Raw genomic sequence first — 8,982 nt, forward strand, 5'->3', positions numbered from 1 at the left:
ATATCATTAGACTGTTGTGTGATAAATGTCTGAGGCTTTCTTTGTATACTAAATATCATTAGTCTGTTGTGTGATAAAGGTCTGAGACTTGTTTTTTGTATACTAAATATCATTACACTGTTGTGTGATAAAGTTCTGAGGCTTGTTTTGTATACTAAATATCATTACACTGTTGTGTGATAAAGGTCTTAGTCCTGTTTTGTATACTAAATATCATTAGACTGTTGTGTGATAAAGGTCTGAGGCTTGCTTTGTATACTAAATATCATGAGACTGTTGTACGATAAAGGTCTGTGGCTTGTTTTGTATACTAAATATCATAAGACTGTTGTGTGATAAAGGTCTGAGGCTTGTTTTGTGAACTAAATACCATTAGACTGTTGTGTGATAAAGGTCTTGGGCTTGTTTTGTATACTAAATATCATTAGACTGTTGTGTGATAGAGGTCTGAGGCTTGTTTTGTACACTAAATATCATTAGACTGCTGTGTGATAAAGGTCTGAGGCTTGTTTTGTATACTAAATATAATTAGTCTGTTGTGTGATAAAGGTTTGAGGCTTGTTCTGTATACTAAATATCATTACACTGTTGTGTGATAAAGGTCTTAGTCCTCTTTTGTATACTAAATATCATTATACTGTTGTATGATAAAGGTCTGAGGCTTGTTTTGTATACTAAATATCATTACACTGTTGTGTGATAAAGGTCTGAGGCTTGTTTTGTATACTAAATATCATAAGACTGTTGTGTGATAAAGGTCTGAGGTTTGTTTTGTATACTAAATATCATTAGACTGTTGTGTGATAAAGGTCTTAGTCTTGCTTTGTATACTGAATATCATTAGACTGTTGTGTGATAGGTCTGAGGCTGGTTTTTGTATACTGAATATCATTAGACTGTTGTGTGATAAAGGTCTGAGGCTTGTTCTGTATACTAAATGTCAGTAGACTGTTATGTGATAAAGGTCTGAGGCTTGTTTTGTATACTAAATATCATTTGACTGTTGTGTGATAAAGGTCTGAGGCTTGTTTTGTATACTAAATATCATTACACTGTTGTGTGATAGAGGTCTTAGTCCTGTTTTGTATACTAAATATCATTAGACTGGTGTGTGATCAATGTATGAGGCTTGTTTTGTATACTAAATAGCATTAGTCTGTTGTGTGATAGAGGTCTTAGTCTTGTTTTGTATACTAAATAGCATTAGACTGTTGTACGATAAAGGTCTGAGGCTTGTTTTGTATACTAAATATCATTACACTGTTGTGTGATAAAGGTCTGAGGCTTGTTTTGTATACTAAATACCATTAGCATATTGTGTGATAAAGGTCTGAGGCTTGTTTTGTATACTAAATATCATTAGACTGTTGTGTGAAAAAGGTCTGAGGCTCGTTTTGTATACTAAATATCATTACACTGTTGTGTGATAAAGGTCTGAGGCTTGTTTTATATACTAAATATCATTAGACTGTTGTGTGATAAAGGTATGAGGCTTGTTTTGTATACTAAATATCATTAGACTGTTGTGTGATAAAGGTCTGAGGCTTGTTTTGTATACTAAATATCATTAGACTGTTGTGTGATAAAGGTCTGAGGCTTGTTTTGTATACTAAATATCATTAGACTGTTGTGTGATAAAGGTCTGAGGCTTGTTTTGTATACTAAATATCATTACACTGTTGTGTGATAAAGGTCTTAGTCCTGTTTTGTATACTAAATATCATTAGACTGTTGTGTGATAAATGTCTGAGGCTTGCTTTGTATACTAAATATCATTACACTGCTGTGTGATAAAGGTCTGAGGCTTGTTTTGTATACTAAATATCATTAGTCTGTTGTGTGATAAAGGTCTGAGGCTTGTTTTGTATACTAAATGTCATTAGACTGTTGTGTGATAGAGGTCTTAGGCTTGTTTTGTATACTAAATATCGTTAGACTGTTGTGTGATAAAGGTCTGATGCTTGTTTTGTATACTAAATGTCATTAGACTGTTGTAATGTTGTAACGTCTTAAGTTTGTTTATGTTGTATATGGAAGATCTTAGAATGGCCGTTCTCTACTATAGGTCTAAGACGGAGTTTCCTGTTTGGTGTCCTCAGTATGCTCCAGGGACGTTACACTATAAAAACGCAATAGATCCGCTATATTACAAGAAAACAATGACGAGCATCCTGCACACATGCAATACCGTCCTCAAATGAACAAGCTGTTGATAGGACGTTCATCAAATCAATACCGAACAAAACAATGGAGTCATTTAAAGGTGCATATTTAAAACGTCCTCTCACTGCAGTATGATGCGAAAGGCAATTTGACCTGGCATTGCTCCAGATCAATTATATTGACAGCAGATGTATGACTTTAGTATGTGTGCCATTGCCTACCTGACAGCCGCGAAACTTAAGCAGGAAGCGGTGCAGCGTCAAAGGATAAATTAAAACGCAAAGTAAAATTTAAAAAGGGTTATCTGGTGAGGGTTCAGAACTTTTGCCGATTTATATTGCTACCTCTAAGAAGCATACTGCCAAAACAACCGAGCAGTACATTCCATCCGATCACATTATATTGACAATGGGCGAACCAGTCGCACCATGCCTTAAATGCTGAACGCTAAGCAACTACCATTTTAAAGACTCTTGTTTGTCTTGACCAGTGGACATAATCTAAAGTCTTCCTCATAGGGGCAAACATTAAAGTGAAGGCCAAAAATGAGGCATTGTCAAGAGAGACATTATAAAAAGAAAGTTATTCTGAAAGAAAAGAAAAGATAGACTCCAAATCTATTTGCAGTAGGTACACTTTCCACGCTCTACCTGCAGTGTAGTGGCATTAATTACACTCCTATTTCACTACGATAACATTTTCGTACAGATGAGTTTACTACATATTCGGGGCCTAAATCAACATTTCGCTCGAGTGGTCGATAATTTCCGTGTAATGACGCTGAAATGGCCATCGTTTCAGTGTTATGATGCTCAATAGGTCCATCGTGTCCATGTAATGACGATCGAGTGGCCTATCGTTTCCGTGTTATGACGCATGAACCGGCAATCGTTTTACTGTTAAGACGCTTGAGTGGGCCATCGTTCCAGTGTTATGATGCTCGAGTGATCGTTGGTTTCCGTGTGATGACGATTGAGCCGCCTATCGTTCCAGCATTATGACGCACGATAGGCCCACAGTTCCAGTGTTATGGAGCTCGATTGACATATCGTTTCAGTGTTGGTCATCGGTCCAGTGTTATGCCGATAGAGTGACCTATCGTTGCCGTATTATGACGCTTGAACCGCCCATCGTTTCCGAGTGTCCTATCTTTCATGGACTCCGTCTGTCAAAGGTTCAACAACTTGAAACCTTGCAAAACAAGTTTATAAATTGGCATATCTTAACATTTAAAGACCATGTCTTGTTGATCAGCTGATAAAATCCGAACAAATAAATTATTCAAGTATGCAAGTTTCTGAACGTATTAAAGTCGTTTTTGAAGTTACAAACAGCAATTAGACCCGTTGAAATGGCATTTAGTGATCAAATAGGGTTAATTAGCACTATTCTAATAATGACAGGAATATACAACTATTCATTTTCCTTTTCCATAACTGATTGACCGAAAGATTGCAAGCCATGGTTGGGATTTAAAGTTGTTAAGTTATTTTATGATTTCAGATAAGACTACAAGTGAGCCATTAAAACGTTGATGATAAGCACGAACATAATTATGTTACTGTATTTGTATTAACCTACATTTCAGTGAACTAGTGCTAAATCGGCGGATTGTGAGAGATGTCATGTCGATCTGGCTCCGTTTAGATTCTCATGATAACCAAGCCCTAATATTGGCCATATTGTGGTAAAGAGCTCTACAAAATAACATCTGTTGAAAGGCATTAACATTGGTGTGCCATCTTTCCTGTTTGATTATAAGGAGAACGATTTTGGGGTTTTGCATTGTTTAACGTCCTATCAACAGTTATGGTAATTTAAGAACGACCTTTCCTGTGCTAAATACAAGCTTTTGGCGATTGCACGTGTCTTAAAATACATACACCACATGCATGCATCTCGCAGAGGCCGTCAATATTCATTAAAACCAAACATCCACGAATGATGAGGTGGGCGGACGCCACATAATTCTGTCACATTATAACTTACTGTCAATTGGCGAACCAATAATTTAGGCTGTTTTCAGTTTTATGTGAAAGAAGATTGTGTGAATGCCTTACATTGTTTGAAAGTTGACCCCATTATCCGAGCAAGAATTTAGATAATGGTTTGAATGAACTGCGACGTGAAAATTAAGCCTTTGATTCGCGTGTGATGGCAACACTGGGTTTGTCATATTTTGAAGGGGCGGTTTTAAATTGTCTACAATTATCGCCCACAGTTAAGCCTACTTTCTTTTGATAAAAAGACACAATTCCGATTCTGTCATTATACATTCTTACAACAGACTTTATACATATATTAGTATAATTCAAATAATTTATTTAATACATACCTGTGACAATATTAAAATACGATTGTTAAACATGTTTGCGATCTGAGGGATATGTTGTGCAATACCCGCTAGAGCGTATTGCCAATGCTATACCGTAACTGGAAGTCTTCGGAGTTAACGATCCGGCTGGACCGGACGTAAAACGGGCACATTGCTAATTCCGTGGATTTCAATGCTGGGACATCACTATATCATCGGTGTGCTGCTGGTGCTGTTTGTGACTTGGGGTGAGTTTTTTCATCGATTTTGCCCTTAAAACGTTACATCATATTACAATATTCACCAAACTTTACTTGAGCAATCTCATTCGAAGAATTTAAGCAAATGTCACACAACAATTTCATTTTTCAAAATACATTTTGTACAAGTATAATACCGGTTAATTAGTTTTTATTATCATATGTTTAGTATAGAATTTGCGCATGTTTCGCACATAAATTAAATTATTAATAACTTTCAGAAGCCTACAATTAAAATTCCTTCGGCTTACGCGCATTAATACAGATTATTTTCTGTTCATCATTAATAGTTACTTTTTTGTCATTAACATATCGGAATTTTCATGAAATTAACCCGAGCCGATAGATATGGTCAATAATAACAGGGAAAACATATCTCTAGAGATTCCGTCTTTGCCCGTTTTCCTTCCTTAACTCTTTAACGAATCGTCTGTTAATTAATTATCGAGTTAGTCCAATCAAATCCGCTATCAGACTAATGGTATTCAGTCCCCTTAGATAGAGAGTAACAAATCTCTTGAATTCGCATTCGATTCGCTTGACGCGACATTACATACATGTATTAATTTAGTTTCTTTCTAATAGTTGCATAGAGTCTATAAAATTGAAAGCTACTACTCAGCGTTTTTTTTTTTTCGAAGTGGCACGACAGATACTGTCAAAACACTCATCGGGAGGGATGTGGCGCTCGACGCCGTAGGCAGTACACTTAAGTGAATTTACAGTATACGTTCATACATTCGGCACCAGTTTCGCGCTATCCGTCGAGAAAAGCACCGATATAACGCAGCATTCTTTTATTCCCTTAACTCCCGGGATATTTTTCATGGAACTGAAGGAAATCCGACATTTTGCTTCATCATGATTTCTCACATTTTTGGTACACAATCCATATACATTTAGAAATTTGAAATGTTACCTTTGTAATGTTAATTGTATAAAACACATATGTTCTTTTGCATGAATGAACGTTACCGAAGCAACGCAATTTATAACTTTATAAAAAAAAAATAACTAGTCCTACAATGTAATTTATAAATGAAAGATTATAGGGTAAGGAGATAAACAAAATTAAAAGTTGTATTGCCCATTTAATTGTGGTTGCTTGCAAAGGTTATTGGCTGGAATTAAAGAGCAATAATGTTTTTAGATTTTATTCATATATTTTTCATTTTTATTTATCTGTCCAGCCTCTAGTGTAAGACTTTGGTTTTGTATTACAGAAATGTCAAAAGTCAATATATTTTGAAATTTGCAGAGAGGACCTATCCAGATTTTATGACAAACATTTGTTTTCATAGAAAGCGCTACCATGACATACAAAATTGAAAATGAATTAAAATGCATTATTTACATAGAAAATACATCCACAGGTTATTCAATATGGAAAATGTTAATCCCGCATCATATTTTACATTTATAATACTTATAGTTAATCTTTGAAAAGTTATATTTACGTTCTTCCTATTTAATAATTCAAGTCTATTAGGCAGAAAATATTGGGTTTACTGTCTCTAATGACAGAAGATGATTTTTCTTCCAGTTTTAATCACGAAACAAATGTACTTACAAATACAGTCCTTGAGCTGATCTACCTGGCATATTACCTTAGCTGTTTATAGGACGTTAAACAAACTAAACCAAACCAAACCAAACCTGGAATATGAAGTTGGCGAGCAATTCTGATCATATATATCTGGGCATACATTTAGAAACTATTTTGTTCTTGCATAGCCTGACAGAATTATTCCTCCAATCTAAATAACATCAACAATTTATGAAATTGACATGTGCTTATAAAGATTAATCACTAGGATATAAATGCTGCATTCTTGATTGTCAATTTCATGCAAAAAGGCAATTGTGAAGCAAAGCATATTTGGAACTGGTTGAATATTATATACATGAATATAAATTGTCAAGACTGTATTGGATCTTTTGCCTTGATTATCTATATAACTTTCATTAAATAGAACAGCTATTGCCCATTCATTCCTTATAAATCTGTCATATCGAATTTGAATTGTGAATTTGTTCCCATAATTTTGAGTGTTATTCGGAAGTTTTATAGTTATATTAACAGCTGAGTTCATTTAAGTCTATCCGACCAACAGGCATTTCAGGCCTGTGATTTTAAGTATAATGTGACCGGGTGGGGTGGTCTGCTGGGTCTTGGCAGTATGCTTCAGTGAGGTAGCACTATCAATCGGCAAAAGTTCCGGCCTATCACAAGGAGACTTCAACATACCGCAGCTTCCCAAAACACACATACGCACTTACCACACGCATGCATGTCGCACGTACCGGAGGCCGTCCTTACATGACCTTAGCTGTTAATAGGACGTTAAACAAAATAAACCAAACCAAGTTTAGTTTGGCTTTGCCTTGATTCAAGTACAGCCGTCAAAGTATACAAGCTCCGTGAGGTGGCGAATAAGTGCGTGTCTGTGATCGTGCAACATTTCAAACTCTTCAGTGAGGTAATTCCTTAACTCCGAACTACTATGCATATCTACAATTATTACATCGGCGAATAGGGAAATCGTCCCATATCCATGTTTCGTTGAGCTTTTGAAGTACCGAATATTCCTTGTCATCAGAAGAAAATTTACTGTAACTTTTGTTCTTGCTAAAAATTTATTTTTAAAGATATTGAGTTTTTAAAACTAGCCAATTTTAATTTGGAACATCTTGAATTGTAGACGTTGCATTTTAGCCGGCATACAATGTAATTGTATGAGCGCGGATTCGATATTGTATGTCATAGGTCTTCAAATATAGATATAACATTAATATTCACAATTTTGTATATTACACCATATTACAGGAATCTTCCAAAATTTCATTTTCCTCAATACATTGTATGTGGTGCATGGTCCTACACACTACGCAAAAATACTTAAAATGATTTTTACATAAAAATAGAAACTCATTACATACATGTGACCGGGTGCACAGTAGTAGCATACTTTCCTTTCACCTAGGCGGACTGGGTTTGATTCCGAGAAATGGTAAGGGGTCACCTCCCCGACCACGTGTATTCCGGTTTCCTCCCTCAGTAAGACCTCTCGCGCAATTGTTGTAATCTGAATAAACTTAACTTTGTAACAATGCATTACATATAAATCTTATTCATTACATCATTCATGACGTGCCAAAATAAATTATCTGAAATGTCCACTAGTCAGCATTACTTGAATGATCTTGGTTTCACAAAAAAAAACATTGTTTTTACAAGAAAAATAAAGTTATAACACATATTTTGATATCTAAGAAAAAAAATGAGCCGACGACAGCAAAAGGTATTTTTAGTAATCGGGTAATTTTAGACAATCAATTTCAATTTCTAAATGTGCCTGGTGCCGATTGTGTAAGTGTTACCACTGTCAACTAAACTAACAAACAGTAGACAGAGGAGTGATGACAGAAAGGAACGTTTTTAGATCCCAAGTGTTGCAATTTTGTAATATATTTACAATGCCATTGTCCCATTAATAGAAGACATGAAAGAAAATTTCCGATCCTTTAGAGGGCCCACGATCAAATTTTAGTGGGATATGGTTGGCCTTATTCTTTGACAATCTAATGTTCTTTGCACAAAAACAATTGAAAAACAACCCCTGATCCAGAAAAGGGGCACAAATGGTCGCCTCTTAGGACAGCAAAGGGATACAGCAGGCGCACCGCCACGGATTCCGAAGCTCATTAACAGATATTTTCAAATACAGCACAGGTAACTCTTTGTTAGTTACGGGTGTTCTCACTTTGTTACCTGTTTTCAAACGGCTCAAGAGTACAGAATACTACTTCTGCTTGAATGGTCTCAACAAGTATTACAAACTCAGTTCTTATTCGTTACTCATGATGTTTTGTTGATAAGTTTATCAAAACCACTACTATATTGATAGAGTTGCATCTTGAACACCACATTAAGTTTACAGTTTCGGCGTTCAGGAATTAGGCGGAGTTTCTGATTCTTCCTCAACGTATTGTCCACACTGGATGGGCTATGGCATGATGTAACTAAGCATGTGTCCTTGTTAACAGATCTTGATAGCTCCTCTGCCTCAAGATTCTTTTTATCAATGAGAATGTACCGGTGCCAACAGCAAACAATTGTTTCTCATCATCTTCATTTATCTTCTGTACAGATCTGGTAGGTACCACGCCTTGTATATTTCTTTCAGTTTATGAACTATTTTTTCTGACCTGTGGGAGCCGTCAAGCTCTAGTACTCATCATTAC

This window comes from Pecten maximus, chromosome 13 (assembly GCF_902652985.1).
Source record: "Pecten maximus chromosome 13, xPecMax1.1, whole genome shotgun sequence".
Classification (NCBI taxonomy): domain Eukaryota; kingdom Metazoa; phylum Mollusca; class Bivalvia; order Pectinida; family Pectinidae; genus Pecten; species Pecten maximus.